We start from the raw sequence: 19,873 nt of genomic DNA, 5'->3' as shown, positions 1-19,873 counted from the left end.
TACATTGAGACATCAATACAAAAAAAAAAATTAAAAACAAGTAAACCTTATGCGTTCGTTAAAATTAAATAGAAAAATTATCTCCAGAGACGGAGAATCCAGATCTCTGCCCACATATCAGATTCTTGCTATCTTCATGAAAGATTAAGAGAGCATACATGGATGTGTACATCGTAATGCCGTTTACCTGACATAAAAGTAAACGGTATGTATCGTTCCTTGGGGAATACACTAAGAAATAGCAGTTCTCTGTATACTAAATTTTAATGAACTATGATTATTTTAGTTGAATAAAATGATCGGGAAACACATTCAGGAATAAGAACAAAGACAGCTTTAATAATGCTTACTGAGCAATTGAGCCTGGAACGAGCAAGATAGGTACACTGAGTACTTGATTAATGTGCATAGATGATTTTACTAATAAGAAAAAAAGGATTTGTGCAGTACGTACCTAGAAGTGTACGTAAATTTAAAAATTAGTTAAAGTGTAGGAACAATGGGATTGGCTTTTTACCAACAATGCTACACTGAAAATGAAATTGTGCATCCTCCGCCACAGCACGTGCAAAAATCACACAAAATACCCTAATACTTTTTATCTCAGTCACTTGTGCAGCAGTCGCACAAGTCAGGGGAGCTCACATTCCAGATTTGTACGTCAGTGGCACTCGCATCTTAAGGTGTCTGCTACTCATGCCTTCTATGCATCAGATGCTTCTTGTCTCTTGTGAGCAGTGCAATCAGAGCGTGAACCTTGTTATTTATCTAGGCTGATCAATCAATTATCTGTTAAATTGTGCGTTATACCACGCACTATACTTTTATGCGTAAGCGTGTTATGAATTTATACCGATTTTTTTTAATGCGTAAGGTAAAGTACACTATATTCGGACAAAAGTTTTGTACAGACCTATATCCGGACAGCAGCGATTATTACATAACCTCATTTTCTCAATGTTCACGACTGTCTGGATTATGGTCCCTACGTCGTAACGGGACCTATATTTGGACTATTTAGAAATGCATTGTCCGAATATAGGGGTTTTGAGACTGAATCTTTATAACTATTTTAAACAATGATCACACGGTCACAAAGAACTTTTTTTTTTCAAGTGACAGAAAAATTACTTTATTATCTATATGTCAACCGTCTTTTTCGTAAAAACAGCTAATTTCTTTGTGAAGTTAGAAATAGTGGATTACCTAAAATTATGTGTCCGAATAGAGGGTACTTTACCTTATATTGTTATGTAGCTTTCTTGAAATACCCCATGACTAGCGTTGCTGCTGCACCATGCAGTTTGCTCAACACGTACACCATACGACTTGTGCAGCTGCTGCCCGAGTCTCGCGCAGCAACAGCACTAGTCTTGGGCCTCTTCTGCTTTAGTGTGAGCGAGGTAACAACTGCCGTACCTCTAGTTGAGCAGGTACACTATTTCATTTTCAGTGTAGTTGGTGATAGAAATGCACAAAGTTTATCTTCAAAGTAGGAGTGGATTAGTGGGCAGCGGAAGTATTCAGGGATAAGCAAGTGTCAGGGAGGCTACTGAAGCATGAGCGAACGAACGATTAAAAGATTATAATCATATAACCACATGTACTTACAACCTCTATTGTTTGCTTTGTTCGTTCGATTGCGCGGGCTTCAATAGCCACCCAACGTTGAATCCAGTTGATACTGATGAGCAGCAGCAGTGCACTTGGTAAAGGATTTTTATGCTTGAAGTATTATAAACACGTTCAACTGTTACTTGTAGTCGCTTCAACGCATGTGCCACGACACATGAGTATAGATCAGACTATCGATTGGTTTATTACAAGTACGTGCCTACAATTCATTACATAATTACCTATGATGACGTATCGTGATATCAGTGCAGTGATAATATATTATGTGTAAACTCAGCTTGAACAACAATGACTTGCTGATAAGAGAGAATATAAAAATCTGTACAGCTGGCGTCACTTGTCTCGCTTATTTTTTATATAGTGTAGCTGAGACTCTCCATATGCCTATACGTGAGATATTGTGACGTATTATTTTGCAACTTTACAGTACATTTTGACATATCTTATTTATAATACTTAAAATCTTTATTATTGTTCTGTGTTCTAATTATTAAATGATGCTTACTATCATACAATCTTATTATTCAATCGTGCTTAAAAGTATACGTGTAAGTCTCTCATATATGTAATTTAAACAAAAATGGATTCAGAAAGATAATATCTAACATACTTATGAAATTATACTTTTATAGACGCGTTACACAAAAAAGTAAATTAACGATTTCAAATAGGTGACCTTCATAAAAAATATGTCATGACAGTGGATTTTGCATGTTACTCCGAATTGACCCCACAACTCTTGCCCACCCACCTTCTTCCAGTGCCTTCCACACTGTACCACACCACCGTGCCACGCCACACTGCACTGTACCTCATTTTAATTTTATTGAATTTCACATATATTCTTTACTCTTTAATCAATCTTTGAGAAAAAAAGAAAAAAACACTCTCCTTGAGACTTGAATCCGCGATCTTCTGCACCTAAGCAAAGACTTTTACCCACTTTCGTGTAAGCGATCCTTATATACGAAGCTCAATTACTTTATATTATGGTATGATTCGTAAATTTATGTTCAATGTTATTATTAATTTCCTGTGCATCAATTCATTTGGTTTGATTTATATATAATTTGGTTTAATATGTATGAACTGTCGACTCAATAAGCTAATTTTTAAGTTAAATGAATTTTTCTTTATTTGTAAAATAGGATATTTTAGCAGAGTAACTCATAAATTAATTTTTTTCACAATAAACAAATGTTTACTTGTTATAAAATTTTCCGATTTTCATTCAAAATAAAAAAAAATATTTTACTGCTTTTTATATATACGTCAGTTAATTTTTATTGCGATTCATTCTTTCTCCCTGTTTTCCATTGTAATAAAAGTGATATTCTAACTAACAGGAGCCTTCCACCAAATTAATTTAACGTTGCAATTGAACTTAAATTTTAAGTACGGATAAAAAGTAGTCTAAAAATGACCTAGTCAAATTTTTAAGACATGGGGCTGCTTGAAAAGAGAGAAACAAATATTTGTGTTCTCACAAAATGTCACACGCAACCTTATAAGAAATTGTTGTTTCGCTGGCTTGTACAACTTATAACTTTATTATTAACATTGTAATTTAAAAGAACATATTGTCAATAATAAAAAAATGTCTTATGTTTATTTCTTCATTCTAAAAATATGGTGAAAGCGCTTACGGAGCACAAAATATCATAAATACAATAGACATTATACATTCTGCTGAGAGTGATCCAACTGTAAAGTTGGTATTAGCATTCTACAGTATAGGAGTGATGTTATGAAACGTGCTAAATATAAGTTTCAATGTACATGCGTAAACACTATTATTCTTCGATATTGTGACGTCCACAAATCTGTAAGTGGTTGGCATGAGTTGTAGCAAATAAATTTAATTTCTGCTTATCAGAAACCAGTCGTTGGCGCAAAGGCTTTATTTGATCTAACTTACAGAATACTTTTCTTAAAAATTGTTGACTTAGCAATTAGCTTAGTTAAAAAAGCACGATGCTCTTATTTTTGTGTTATGATGCATATTTATTTTAAGACAAATAATTTCAAAAACTCACTGATCACGAATTTTGCTATCTACTGTTTGAGTTGGCGGGGCAACATTTTTTAATTCAACGATTTAAAAAAAATGACTTTTTTTTACTTTTTGCAGAATATTTTCTCTCCAGTGCGTTTTTTGCCATGCATGCGTAAGAGGTTTTCTGTTTCCATAATTACCTACAAAATAGTGGCAGTTAAAAATTGCTATGTCTTCTTGTTTATAAATAACTTGCTTTCAAATTCGAAAAAGTAACAATTTTTCCACATTAAACATCTCAAACACATAAGCATCTATGGACTCGAAATTGTCACAATCTATTGCTATCGCTTATACAAGTAAGTATACTAAATTTCAAAACGATTGGTTTTGAACTTCTTGATTAATTAACGATCAAAATTTTTAAAGGAGCTTAGTTGCATGATACATTCAAAGCCGTCTCATTTTGATTGAACCTAGCTTAGAAATTCAAAGAACTACTTAAATTTAATATTCCGTTGAAGTTAAAAAAAGTTAATTTTGACCGATTATAACGACTTCTTTGACCATGTTGGTTGACGACAGACTTGGAAAACTATACAACTTTTTGAACTGGAAATATGGTAGATTTCCTTTTACACAGTTCAAAAGCTAATACTTTTTCTTAAATTGAAATAACACATCTGTACTTCCAGACCTTTTGGAGCAGAGAAAACCTTTTTTTTTTCTTCAATTCGTGAGCTGTTGGTTATGAAACGATGTAGCTTTCAATTTCCGAAAATGTAGTTTAATACCTATATTTTTTATAAAAAAAATACGTGCTTACTGTATGCGAGCACTAAGCGTATACCTACATATGAAAAACAAGAGACTCAAAGTGAACAGTGCGCTAGGAGCCTTGCAGCTGCAGTACCAGTGTAGAAAAGCCTTAGTGGCAGCGGCAGAGCATGGTAAGCATAACATTAATCTTTTTTCTTTTTAAGTATAAACTAACGACTGTTTACACATAACAGGTTTTTCCGTATAAATATTTTATCCCTACACCTAAACAACAGTATTTATATTGAAGGCCAGGTATTTATGAACTTGATACAGTCGGAATAAATGTAACTGAATCGTTTAAATTATTTAAAAAAAATAAATTGTATATTCGTGTATATCTCATCAGTCTACATAACATCTGTTTAAAAAATATTTTTACAGGTGGTACGAAAGGTAAGATACTTAAGATATTACGAGCACGTTTAATTAAAAACGAAAAAGTTCCGTTTGGCAGCTGGATCGACCCCCGAGCGCTGGTCTCTCTCCACTCCACCGTTGTATGCCTGTCAGCACGCTCGGCTATCGCACGGTGAACTTGAAGTTTGTTTTTAGATGCTAATACTGTTAATACAAGACTGAAATTTATTTTAAATTAAAATACAATTTTTTTAACCCAAGACTCACTTAATTTTAAGAATCAACATCGTAAAATACGCTATCATGGATTTAAAAAAAAAAATTTCTCGGCTCAGAAGGTCTTAAAGAACAAATGTGTCTTTTTTAATTCGTAAAAAAAATGTAAGATTTTGAACTGTGCAAAAGCAAATGCTTAATTCGAATAATATGAAAAATGATATGATTTTTTACGCCTGTCGTCAGCCAATACGGTCAAAGAAATTAAAATAAAATCAGGAAAATTTTTTTTTTTTTTCAAATTCCAACAAAATATTAAATTAAAAAAACTTCTTTAATTTTAAAGCCAGGTTTGGTCAAAACAAGACAGTACCAGAAACTTTGGCGTATTATACAACCAGACTTTTTCAATAATTAACATCGTTAACTAATCATAAGACTTAGAGACGATTGTATTAAGCTTCATTATACTCACATGTATTAGTAAAAGCAATATATTATGACACTTTCAGGTCCATAGATACTTATGGGTTTGAGATATTTAATGCGAAGAAGAAATAATTTTTTAAATTTGAGCGCACTTAAAATAAGATATTCTGCAAAAACTAAAAAAAGGTATTTTTTTCAGAAATTGTTAAATTAGTAAAAATTACGTCCAAACTGTTATAAATAGATGGCAACACTTATAGATTCGTTCTACATACCAAGAAATTTAATTTTTGTTTATCTGGAACGAGCCATGAGCCCAAAGGCCTTATTTGCTTTTACTTACAGTGTACTTTTCTTTAAAATTGTTAACTCAGCGTTGGGGTATTAGGGATTACCAAATAGTATATATCTAGTAATCTTTAGTAATAATATGTGTATATATATATATATATATATATATATATATATATATATATATATATATATATATATATATATATATGTTATCTGAAGCAAATTGCCACGAATTGGAGGCTGAATGTGCTTGTAACGCTTCATTAAAATGTAGTGAGAGGAGATACTGCAGTGTTGCTCTTACGTTTCTATTATATTGTTGTTATTCCTGAATCAAATTTTGAAATAAAACCATGAGGTTTTATGTCTGACAAGTCTAAAAAGTTTTTCGCAAACTGTAAGACATTATTTTTAATGTAGGTTTTCGTCACAATTTTACATTGCTTTAGTCTTTCAAACGTAAAATCTTTCGTTGATGATCTCGAACGTATGGTTAATTCGTTTTACAATCATATGTTATATAATGTACAATCAAAGCATATAATTTTAGCGATTAGAGCCAAAAAAATTTAGATATTTATTGGTAACAAATCTTGAACTTTGCTTACATTGAACTGTTGTGGAAAGAATTTTCGTTCAGGAAACTAATGAATTTGTTATTATTTCTTTATATTTTCACTACTAAAAAAAGTTCCTTACAAAATTGTTGTCAACGTCAAATGGCTTAATCTAATTATTTATTTAATTTCTAATCAGTTCTATACTAAGAACTAATACATTTTTAACGAATATCACATTGCAGTAACAATTATAAGTTATTGTACTAGCAAAACGGGGCTGTTGATTTAATGAGATTACATAAAAATAATGCCTCATGTAGTGAGTTGTAAGAGTTAATGAAAGAAATTTTTTGTTTGTTTGCTTATGCATACTCAACTGAGAGTTAAATTTGTTAGGGAAGTCTTATTCGTAACAGCACTTTACTGTGTCTTAATGTTTAATAATTATTTTTCCATTCATTACTTTAAGTGTGACGTTATTATAATAATAAGTTATATTGGTGATTTTAAAAAGTTTATTGTAGTGTTTATCTAATTTCCCCTTTCAGGTTCCTCTTATGCGTAAACTTTTTTACTAACTTCTTAATTCTAAAATCTAGCATGTTTATCATGATTTTGTTCTCTTTGATAATAAATTTTATGAACTCGTTGTAAGTTTGTTTGTGTATGTCTCTCAACCAAAGGATAAAATAAATAAGATAATTGTAACAAAATTTTATTCGATGTATGGTTAGACACGAATTTTGTAGAAATGCTTTTCTGCCGTATACTAATTTATATGCTGTCAGTCTAGTGCGTGTTTGCAGTGATGTATTGTATTTATGTAGAGAAAAAGGTACAATTTTATTCCAGTCCTGTTTAGTTGTAGCTTTTGTTCTTAAAAAGCTCACAAGCATGGCATGGCAACGTTCTAGTGAACCGTTAGATAAGGGATGACGAGCTGTAGTGGTCTTGTTGAAACTAAAAATTTGGGCTCAATTTGTTAGTAAATTATTTCAAAAACTTTCTTCATTATCGCTGAATACTATTTGACGCATTCCATACAACGCTATGAAGTGTCTTGCTAGAGCGACTGGGACTGTGATGGTTCGGATATGTTGTATAACTACCGCTAAAAAGTCTTTTAAAACTAAGCATTGTATAGGAAATATATACTTATTTCTACATGTTGTTGTTCCTAACGATCCTACAGTATTGATGGCCCTTCTTTGAAAAACTCCAGCTGGAGTATCAGTTATTATCATAGATTCTTTTGTTTTTATCCGTGTTAATTATTGTTCTTGCAAATTTTTGCATTTTCGCACAAAATTTGTAATACTTAATTGTTAATTTTTAATCCTTCCTCATACATTTCGAGTAATACAATTTTCGTATTCTTTTATAAGTTTTTTTTATGCTTATATGTCTACTAAGGAGACTGTTATGGCATTCTATTAATTTTTGTTGCATCATTTCGTTAAATAAATAAGGACATTCACTGAAACATACAGTTTTTTCTGTGCTAACATGACTAAGTTCTTTGTGAATAGCTTTTGGCAATACTCCTCTGCGCAAATAGTCCGTAACTTTACCCTTTCTAAATATTTTTCATCGTTCTGCGCCAAAAGTAGAAACTGTCGTCCCGCTTCGCAAAACGAATATACCTTCTCTTGGCGCAGGATTGATGAAAAATCGTATACAACCAACGGGAGGAAACCAAGAATTCCTCCGATCGCATGCTTATTGATTGCCTTGCCATGTCCATTGCTTGCAATCTGAGACATTCTTTATTTTTCCTCCCTAGGTGAGTAATATACTATTCAATGTTCTTATATGCATATTTTCTAAAATCCTTGGCTGATTTTGCTTAGCACGGGTGAAGATCTTGAAGCAATATTTCATCTCTTTCTCTTTCTTTGACACTTAAACAGACTAGTAATTTATTTTAGAAGTAGTTGTTATCACGTTGCCTGCTTATAACTGCATTTTATTGAATCTATATTTTAAAATATAATTTGAGTCCAATAATAATTTACTGTCAGTAGAATAAAATATTGAGTCAGGCAAAGTAAGCGTTGCAATGTTGTCTTTTGCATATGTTGAATATTCTCGTGTGCCTAATATTTTGAGGTGATCCATTTCTACTCTAAATGAGGGTCTAATTATGTTGCTTTCTTTATAAGTGACTTAGTCATTACCTACAGCATTATATTGCTGTTCTAGCGATTCGAATGCAGATGTAGGACGAGATGACGGTGTCAAGTTACTTTGCTTTAAAGCGTAATGCTGTTTCATGAATGTATCTTACTGCTTGGCACTTCAATAAGAAGGTTTATCAGGTTCTTTACTTCTTAACTATCTTTTTGTTTAATCGTAGAAACATGTGGCTTTTTCCATATAGTATCATTATTATCTTCTATTACCGTGGATGCAGATCTGGAGCGTTTCATAGATAATTTTAATCTTATAAGAAAAATTCTTTTTTCTATAGTATTTTTCAGAGTCTCTAGAATAGAATTAACAAATTTGCTACGTTTGAGTCTGGTTAGCGATTTTCTTTTGTTCCCATTGTGTTCATTAGTTCTGGTGGTATGTATTAATCTTAATGTATAGAGGGATCAGCAAGATTTAGATATTGCAAGCTATAAGAATATTCTTTATCATGATTTTCATCAAAACTGCCTTCCTAAACCTGTTTATGCGTTTATCTGCGAGCTGTGAATTGCATTTTTTGTTTTTGTTTTATTTAAGCAATTATATAATCTTCTGATTCACTGAAGTCAGCGTCAAACTTGAATTTTACTGATTTTTAAGGTGCATTCTTAATTTTTAATTTGTTCAAGTTCTGGCAGTTGATGATTATGCTAAAGAGTCAAATACTTCTTCTAAGTCACTTGCTTCAGTAATAGCTTCTTCTTGTGACTCATTATCCGCTGTGGTTGAAATGAATGATAAATCTGGTTTAGTGTTTAAGAGGGAAGAAAGTAGAGACTTATCTCTTTGAGGTATCAGTGCTTGCTGATCTTCTTAATCTTCTGATCAATCTAGGACTTCTGTATCGTCAGAGTCTAAAGTGGCCGTAGGTCTGTCAGGAGTAGTTAAACTTTGCTTTTTTGAGCTCAGCGTTCAAATAACCTTTGAGCTATTAATGGTTCAGTGAGATCTCCTTGTCGTCCTCTCGTTTCTGGCAGTATAATAAGAAGAGAATTTTTAGAGCCCTTTTTTCCTTCTCTAATTACCTGTTTCGCTGTAGTAGAGCATTCAAGCTCATTGAAACTTTGATTACGTATTTCACTGACTCTATGAGCACATTTAATAAATGTAGCTTAGTTAAGGAACTAAGATGACCTTATTTTTTCGTTACAACGTATTTTAATTTTTGCGTAGAGAGTAAGGAAAATCGCTGATAACAAATTTCGTTATCCACAGCTTAGGTTGGTAGGGTAACATTTTTTAATTTTACAATTTCTGGGAAAAAAATGACTTTTTTTACTTTTTGCAGAATATCTCCTATCCAGTGCGTTTTGTGTCATATATGCCCGACAGAATTTGTGTTTTTCCTATTACCTACAAAATGATAGTAGTTAAAAGTCCCAGCCAAATTATAGTCAAAGTTCAAATAGTTATTTTTTTCCCACAGTAAATATTTCCCACACATATGTATCTATGAACTAAAAACTTTTAGAATGAATTGCTATCTCTAACAAAAGTTATCTTATGATGATTAAATCTGGCTTCAAAACTGAAAAAAAATTTTTTAATTCAATATACCGTTGAAATAAAAAAAATTAAAAATTATTTTTTTATTGATTTTATAACGATTTCTTTAACAATATTGATTCACGATGGACGTAAGAAGACGTACTTCTTATAAAATTCTGAATCTTAAGGATTCGCTTCAATACAGTTTAAAAGCTAACAGTTTTTTACAAATTAAGGAAAAAATTGTTACGCTAAGACCTTCTGGAGCCAAGAGAATTTTTTTTGAAAAAATAATTCGTAACAACTTATTTAACGTTGCTGATATCTGAAATTTGGTGAGGTTTAAATGTAATAGTCGTATTTAAATAAAAAACTATTCCAGTTTTTTATTGCTTTTTTTAGTATGAGAAAACAAACGTCAAATTTACCATTTGGTAGCCGAGCCTGCTAACAGCGAGCATGTAAAGTGAGTTTTAACGTTTTTCACATTAGTCAGACAACAAAATTGATAACAATATTGATGAATTAGATATTATGGAAAATAGATGTAATGGCTCGATTCCATTAAGGTAGTTCACTCAAAAAGTTGATTTTTATCTAGACTTGATTTTTTTTAGTACGTTATCATTAAGAATTTAACGGATTTTGTAATATTTTTTTTTTAGGTAGCAAGCGGTACTTATTTTCAAGATATTCAAGTTCAAAGTTGACACTTTCTACACACAAGTATACGCGAAACACACTTAAGAACTGATATTTCATCTAACTATATAAAAAGTATCTCTTCTAGAAATTTAAAAAACTAGTATGTAACGGTTTAGAAAACAAGAATTAAGATGTGATTTTGTTAAATACAGCAATTGCTACTAGATTAAGAGATATTTTAATCTAAATCACGTAGTTTTTTGCTTCGTTACATTAGCCACGCGAGAGAGAGGCTGCAGTTGCTATAGAGCGTTATGCTGACAGATGTGTAGAACTCTGATTTTGTCATTCTGCGCAACAAGTGAACAAAAAAAGAGCACAGAGGTTATCAACTAATTCTTGTACGGTTACAAGACAGCATGTCAATCTTAAGTAATGGTCAGTGTAAGACTGAAGTACTATTATGAATACAAATAAAAGATTTTTCGCATATAACAGAACTTTTTTCTATGAATGCTTTACCTTTACTCCAAAATAACAGTACCATGTCCTACGCTGGGTACCAAATGTACATAACACAATTGATATTTACGCAACTGTTTCATTCAAATTGTTATAAAAAAATACATTGTATATTCATGTACATCTCGTCAAGCTACCGCAAATTCATTGCAAAAGAATTTTCATAGGTGGTATGAAAGGTAAGATACATCAGGTCTTACGAGCACGTCCGATGTAAGGCGTGAAAGATCAGTTTAGCAGCAGAGCCAAGCCTGAGTGCTGGTCTCTCCCCCCACTTTGCCATTGTATGCCTGTCAGCGCGCTCGGCTATTGTACGGTCAACTTGATGACTGTTTTTTTATACAAAAAAAGCAATAAGGAACTTAAATATGTTTTTTATTAAAATAAAACTATAAAACTGAAACCTACTTAAATTTCAGTAATTAACAAGGTTAAATGTGTTGTTGCGAATTTTTCGGAAAAAAATTTTTTTTCGGCTCTAGAAGGTCCTAGAGTCAAAATTTTGTTTTTAAAATGCGTAACAAAATGTTAGCTTTTGAACTGTGTGAAAGCTAGTACTTACTGCTTAAAATTAACAAAGTTATGCGGCTTCTCATGTCCATCACAAATCAATATGGTAAAAAAAACGTTATAAAATCGGTAAGAAAGCATTTTTCTTCTTTAATTCCAATAGTACATTGAGTTAAAATAATTTTATTTTTATTTTTGGGCGATGTTTGATCAAAATTAGATGGTACGAAGAACTGTGGTGCATTATGCAATTAAGCCTTTTTGAAAACTTCGATTGTTATTTAATTAAAAATTTAAATATCGTTTATTTTTATATTTGGTATACTTACTGGTATTAGGAATAGCAAAGTATTTTAAAAATTTCAAGTCTATTGATACTTATATGTTTGACATATTTAATGTAAAAAAGAAGTAACTTTTAAAAGTTTGAATTCATTAATGTACAAAAAACGTAGCAACTTCTTATTACTACCATTCTTTAGGTTATTAATAAAAAATAAAAATCCTGTAGGGCATATGTGGCAAAAAAACGTAATGCAGAAGAGATATTCTGCAAAAAGTATAAAACGTAATTCGTTCTAGGAATTTTTAAAAACTACTTCTTAAATTAAAAAATGTTACTCCACCAGCTCAAACTGTAGATAACGAAATTCGTAATCAGAGAATTTTTTTACTATTTCTATATGTAAAAATTATGCATCACTCATTGAAAATTTATTTGATTGTTCATTTAGGTATGACCTAATTGGTTAGCTTGAAAATTAGTGCTAAGTTAAAAATTTTCAGTAGATTGTAGTCTTAAGTATACATTTTAATCTTTAAGTATTACAATATGTTATCATAAATTACACATTTACGTTAAATATTACTGTGACAGTAAGCTTTACATCTACAACCTACAATTAGCATGTTTTAATCAGTACACTTTATATTGCACAAGCGCCTTTTTACTGTTTTTTTTTTGTTTTCGTGATGAGGGCACGCAAGTTGAGAAAAAGGAATTTAGGCACAGGCAAAGAGTAAGGAGTAAGGGGGGGGTGGGGGACTTTTGGTACGAGCGTGGAATATGCTGCCAACTAGACGGTCTTGCAAGAGAAAGAAAAACCTCGTGCAGTTGAAAGCAAATCGTCATCCTACTACCATGTAGCCATCAAGAAGAAGATTGAGAGCTTGAGTGAACCTGTTAAGTCCACTTAGGGCGATCTCATTTACAGCCAAGTTGGTGTGTGTACGTGTCTCAAGTCTCAAGAGATTCAACTTCAACTTAAAAACAGGTATCAATAAAGACTGTGAGCACGTACGTGTAAAAGACTTTTTTTTTTTATTAAGTTATTTTCAATTGAGTTTCAAAAGTTTAAAAACATTGTCATAATATTTCCATGCAAATAAAAACGTCAAAATAATAAGGGTAAAAAGGATAATGTGAGTAGCGCAAAGGAGAAACCGTGATGTAATATGTTATTCTCTCGTGGGATTTGATATGTATGCTGCATTATGCAGCTAAATAATCGTATCACAGGAGTGTAGCCATGCGTCTTGTACACTTTGTACATGATGCAAATAATTGTTAATTTTGGGACTTGCTACGTGGACGCATTGTTGCTCTGATTTTGTGAATAAAAGCAAATTTTGGGAATTGTTTTATGGACGCGTGTGTGCTCTGATGAGTATGTGTATAGGAGCGCGTGGTGGCTCAGTCGGCTAGGTCGTGGATTGACACGCGGGCGACGGTGGTTCGATTCCCGGCCAGTGCGACTTTCGGGCAAGTACCTCTGTGTCTTTCACATGTGCTTTTTCACCACGCAATGCTCCTCAAGGAGGGTGTAGGTGACCTCCTCGCAGCATAATTGCCTAATTTCCCCCTACCCACCTCCCAGTAATGGGAGGCCTCCCATCCCTCTTTCCTTCCTTCTCCAAAGTGCTAAGTGCCCATAGTAGTGCCCTTATTAAAAGGGGCCGGACGTAGAGCACTATAATATAGAAAAAAAAGAGTATGTGTATAAGTGTTGGGATGATTTACTTGTGCGTTGGGTAAGTTTCATGCACAAATTTTTCCACATTTGAAGATGCAAAAATGTAGGAATATCTCTATGAATCAGTATAAGCGTTACTATGTATCTTTTTCTGGCTTCACGGCTTTATATTATCCTACAAACTAGTTACATGGTACCGCCTTTGTCCACGCTATAATTTTTACCCCGAATACAGGTTAATTTTGCGTTTAATGTTTTAGCTTCATGCTATGATTCGTTCTTCTCTTTTAGGGGAGAGGAGTTATCTCGCTTCTTTATTTCAATAATTTTTTCCACATGCTTACTGCTGCTCATCTTTTCATTATTTTGCAATTTTTTTTGTTAACTAATAGCCAATATGATATCGAAGTTTTGTACGTCCATCGATGACGGTCCACTCAAGAAAGTTCTGAACAATGATGAACAAATGTCTGACCCAGACCAATGGCAGTTAAAAAAAGGGATTGTCAAATTTCCTGCTGACAAAGTTTTTGATAAACTAATTGACAAGAATTAAGCAGAGTGAGTTTTCGTTACGATTTTCTTTCTTGATTTATTTTAGTTTTTTATTTTTGGAACTAAGTGAATTTTTTTAGTGAATGAGTTAGTTTTAATTATCGAATTCCAAGCTCGCAAGATGTCGGGACGTACAAAAAATACCAATTAATAAAATTTGTTCTCAATAATGCTAACGGAAAACAGATAATATGTCTTACTTAGGGCAATAAGCTGATTAAAGGGCATATCAACAAAATAACCATACATGGGATAGTTGAATTTTATCAATACAAAACACATTCATTTCAATTTTTTTTTTTTTTTCAACAGATTCTTCACATTAATGGAGGACATACAAAAGCTGCAAGAATGGCGTTTACTAATAAATGATACATCAAAGATGGTACCCTTTGCTATGATTGTTTTGCGAATCAAAAGCACTTTAACTGTAACTGAGTATCGTTTAAATTTGCTCATAATACGACAATATTAGTTATTTAATTATAATAATGACTAAAAGTATTATAACTATATTCCTACGAGTATTGTTACAAATCATGTTCTATTTTGTAAAAAATAACGAACAAACTAGTATAACAATACTACTGCCGGTTCAATCAACGCTTTGTTTTCTTTAAAAAAAATTTTTTTTATATTCATACGCAACAATTAAAATACAACCAATTACTATTTCTTTAGTAATAAGTGTTTTTTAAGTGATAAAAGTGTATGTTGTATGGAAATTTTACTAAGTATTTCGTATAGAATAAGTACTAATAACATTTTTTTCGATTCAGTCAATGCTGTCATGGACAGCAAGAAAATTTATCACAATACTACTTGTTATTTAGTCCATACCTTAAATGCTTTGTTCTTATATTTCATACATTTTTTCTTAAATAAAAATATGTACCTAGAAATCTTTTTGCTTACTTCTCACACCTTTATTATTAATAGTTGGACTCATACAACACTCCTATCTGCATGCAGCTATAAAATTATTAGCAGCAGCAGCTGCATCATTAGTAATGTGTGCAGTGAAACCTTGGAATCATTTTTATCACAGTATCCTGAATAAATAGCGTGGAATCCAGTACGCTGTTGGTGCCTGTAGCCCGTGCTTTTACCATTTAGTCGCATGGCTTCTCGGCCTCGAATTGTCTTTTTAGTTAGAGCGCGTTTTCCATACACTGCCATGGATACGCGCGCTTTCCTGGGCAGAATATGGGTTAAAATATGGGCAGAATAAAGTTAGTAAAATAAAACGTTTTTACCATAAAAATTTAACATTCTTAAATAAACAACACAAAAAATACATTCAATTCAGGACTTGGACTTAGTATTGTATTTTACGAGGACATAAGTTTAACTTAATTAAAAAATAATTAAGTGGTACACTTGTATTCAATTTTTTTTTCTTTTTTAGTCTTATTTTAATTATGCTTCATTTGATAAATTTTGCTTAACATTCGCCTCTTCAGATATAAAGTTATTATCTAATAGGATCTTCAAGAACTGCTGGGCTTGAGATATAAAAGCTTCCATTTATACATATCTCAGGTTCAGGTTCTCGTTTGTTTGAAATAGCTTTTACCACTATTTTAACCTTATGATTACTCATATATTTTACTTCTTTCATCAAAGGTATCAAGATTGGAACCAAGTCTACTGAGAAAAAATACAATAAAACGATAGTTTATAATGCAAAATTACCTGACTTCTAATATGGAAAAAATATCGTAGAATGAGACTTTAATTGTAAATAAATCGTCAAAAGCGAAAAAATCTTCAATTGATTGTGAATGTGTTGCAAATCAATTGCATGTAAGTTGTGTATGAATTGTAAAAACCATAAAAAATTATGTTAATAACGTGGATTTAAATAGTTGTAAATAGCTTATGAGTTAACAAAAAAAATGGAAAAATAATTAAGTAATATTAAAAAATAATATTAACCATGACTATTTTTCTTGTAGAACCAATAGTTGTGTTGCGTTAATAGTATAATATTACGTAGGAACTTAAATTAAGTAAATGTTCAACTCATGTATAGCTATTATATTGCAAGCATTTTATATATATACAATATATACACAACATCAGTGAGAATGTTGCTATATTTATGAAACTTAATATCTGATGTTTCATACATACGAAATACCACACAAACTGTTGTACGTATTTTTGAATTATTATTATTAGTTACTTTAAGTTTAGTTAATAATAAAAAAAAAAATTATAAATCAATCAAATACTTGTTCCACGGAATTCAAAGATCACTTTGACATATTTCTACTAACATTTTTTAAAAAGAGAATGACGTAGTCAATCTAAAATAAAGTTTTTAAAAGACAGGCACTTTTAATACAAATCAAGTTATTACAATGATATAAGGTGCTACATAGAAACATTCCATTTTTAGTAATTTTTAAATATTATCATTGAAAATCTTATGTTATCAAAAGTGTTATGTAGTATATTTATTATTTATGAAATGATATATTATATAATTCATTTTTAATTTAAATGCATTGTTAGGATGATACCATTAAATTTTGTATATTATTTAATAAATAAATGTTAAATTTCGTAATAACGACACGTTTCACGAATAGGGACATTTACCTTATCGAGTACAGCAGTAGACAATCGCACTCATCTGGGATACCCCATTAGATATTCCAAATTCAAGAAATCCTCTATTCGAGGTGAGCCGTAATTACTAGCTTCAAAGAACCCGTACGAAAATAAATCAAGTGTGTAAGTTAAAGTTCAAGAGCTTAGGAAAAAACAGTTCAAACTTTATTTTACAATCTTTATTTTACTTTTTGAGATAACCTTTTTTTACGTCTTGACGCTACTGTGACTCGCGAAAAAGTGTCGTAGGCTTGCATCGCTGTTGAAAAGAAAAGCGCAACGTTTTTTTCGTTGCCAAGGAGATCCACGTCATTTTTTTCTTGGCGCAACCGTCCGCGAGAATACTTCTCACCTCGTATCGTGACGTACTGTCATTCAAAGTGGCCCTGGACAATTACCTCCTTCTCTCAGATTGCCGTGCTCGCAATACCTACGCAGAAACAATATCCTTGCTACACTGAAACTTTTATTAATTTATATGCGCCCCTCCCAACAGTGATACAAACCCACAACGCCTTACATTTAATCGCTATTTCCCATCGGGAACATCCTCCCCCTCCCCTCTTGTGAAACTTCGGAGTTTCGCACTTGTGCAAAACGAACCAACTTTCTAGTTGGTCTTACTAAAACACCATTAGCGGTCCTTACTTCAGCAACGCGAACTTCACCGTCCAAACCCGGTATTGTCCGAACAATCACACCTTTTTTTCACTGATTTCGTTGTAAATTGTTATCTAAAATGAGAAGCATATCACCTACTTTCATTGGATTATTACTGCTATGCCACTTTTTTCTCGGAATCACTGATGGAAGGTATTCTTTCAACTTCCTTCCCCAAAAACAGTCAGCATAATGCTGTGCTATTTGCCAGTGTTTACTTGAACAAACCATTTTTTTTCATCCCTCCAAATCTTATATCTCCTGCCAATGTCCCTATCAAAAAATGGTTTGGCGTAAGATCCTCGTCATCTCGTGGATCAAGTGATACATGCGTAAGTAGACGTGAGTTGACACTGTGCTCAATCTCGGTCAACGCGGTCAACAAACATTTATCTGACATTACTTATTCTTTTAATACGGTAACTAGAAAAAATTTTACTGATCGAATTAAACGCTCCCATGCACCGCCCATATGCAAAGTGCTAGGAGGATTAAATCTCCATTCTATTTCCTTTTGTGCTGCAAAATCGCAAATTTTTTTATCGTTAAATTTTTGTATAATAAATCTTAATTCATTGCTCATTTCCTTTAAATTCGTACCATTATCGCAATAAATAATTAATGGTTTGCATCTTCTTGCTATAAATCGCTTTACGTCCATGATAGCCGAGTCTGTATTAAGGGAATAAGCCACTTCTCTATGAACCGCTCGAGTAGTCATACACGTGAATAAAGCTCCGTAGCGCTTTAGCCTCTTTCTTCCTTCCCTTACCCTCATTGGGCCAAAATAGTTGAGACCGCAATGAGAAAAGGCTGGTAAACGATATCCTAAGCTTGCAGATGGTAGAGCAGCCATATTAGGGTCGGCCGGTTTTGCTCGTAAAAGCTTGCACTTGATACATTTCCCTACCATACTGCATAAAACTTTTCTAAGGCTTACTATAAAATATTTTTGCCTTAATTCATTCATAACACTTTCGTGGCTAGCATGAAAAAATCTTTTGTGATATGATTTAATTATCAAGCGAGTAATGATATGTTTAGAGTCTAAAATTGTTGGACATGATTCGAATTATTTTTCTGCAAAATTCACGAGTCGTCCCCTTGCTCGCAAAATCTCGTGACCGTCAAAATATAGATCTAAATTTAAAATCCTATTTTCTTTTAGGATCGGCTTCTCATTCTTAAGTGCTTGAATTTCACCAAAAAATGTATTACATTGACTTAATTTGATACATAACTCTTTTGCTTTAAAAATCATTTTTACAAAGGTTAATTTTATTTTTTGCATCTTAAATAAAGATTTATAGACTAGTGCTACAGTAATAAAAAGTCGTTCCCACGAAGAAAATCTAGATAAATCTAAAAAAGGCTCTGTAATTTGAGTAGTAGCTACAATATTCTTGTATTCTAGTGCATCAAGTTCTATTTTTTTTGAATTTCTACTGTTTAATTCTGGCCATTTTATTTCATTCTCTTGCAAAAACTTCCAACCCAAGGACCATCAACTACCCTTAAATAACGCATCTGGCGCTTATCGCATACCATCGTCAGCTGGATTATTTTCGGTAGGTACCCATCGCCATTCAGTTGTATTAGTATTTTCGTTTATTTCACTTTGACTATTTGCAATAAAAATTTTAAAATCCTTGTCGCCCTTTTTTAATCCAATGTAGCACGATTTCGGAATAAGTCCAAAGTACTCGTTTTGAAACCCGGATATTATGTTCATTCTCTATTATCTTTGCCAATCTTGTTGATAGTACCGCAGCTTGTAATTCGAGACGAGGAATTAAGACATTTTTTAACGGTGCGATGCGACTTTCTGCCATTATAATTGACGTGTAAAATTGATTATTTGACAAAGGAAATCTCCAATACGCGACGGTCGCGTAAGCTTTTGAGCTTGCATCGCAAAACATATGTAATTCTGCTTTATCTTGTTGCAAATACAATAATTGATAACATAGATCAACGTGGCAGTATTTCAATTTTTCGAATTCGCATAACCAAAGCTTCCACTGTGCGTAATCGTTATCGCAAACTCTCTCATCCCAACTAACTCCGCTCGACCATCTTTCTTGCATAAGAATCTTTCATTGCACGGTAAAGTAAGTTAAAAAGCGTAACGTTAAAAAATTGACATTATTATTGCCAAAAACTCGCGTTTAGTTGGAACCCTATCACCAGTCAAAAAACCAGGAGTAATTTTATCTGTATTAATTTGAAAGCTTAATTCGTCAGTTAAATTAAGCCAACGTAAACCTAAAATTTTTTGCACTTCATTTTGATTTTTTTCTAGCCTAATTAATTTATTTCTCTCGGCTGAATTGACCTTTAGAATTATTAAATCCTCGTAACTCGCCCACCCTTGCGTAGTCCAATCCACGTGTGCATTT

This window comes from Copidosoma floridanum, unplaced genomic scaffold (assembly GCF_036245765.1).
Source record: "Copidosoma floridanum isolate Cflo_tuat_1 unplaced genomic scaffold, Cflo_Japanese_pri ptg000017l, whole genome shotgun sequence".
NCBI classification, from domain to species: domain Eukaryota; kingdom Metazoa; phylum Arthropoda; class Insecta; order Hymenoptera; family Encyrtidae; genus Copidosoma; species Copidosoma floridanum.
The sequence above is the reverse complement of the archived record's forward strand: the minus strand, read 5'-3'. Positions refer to the sequence as shown.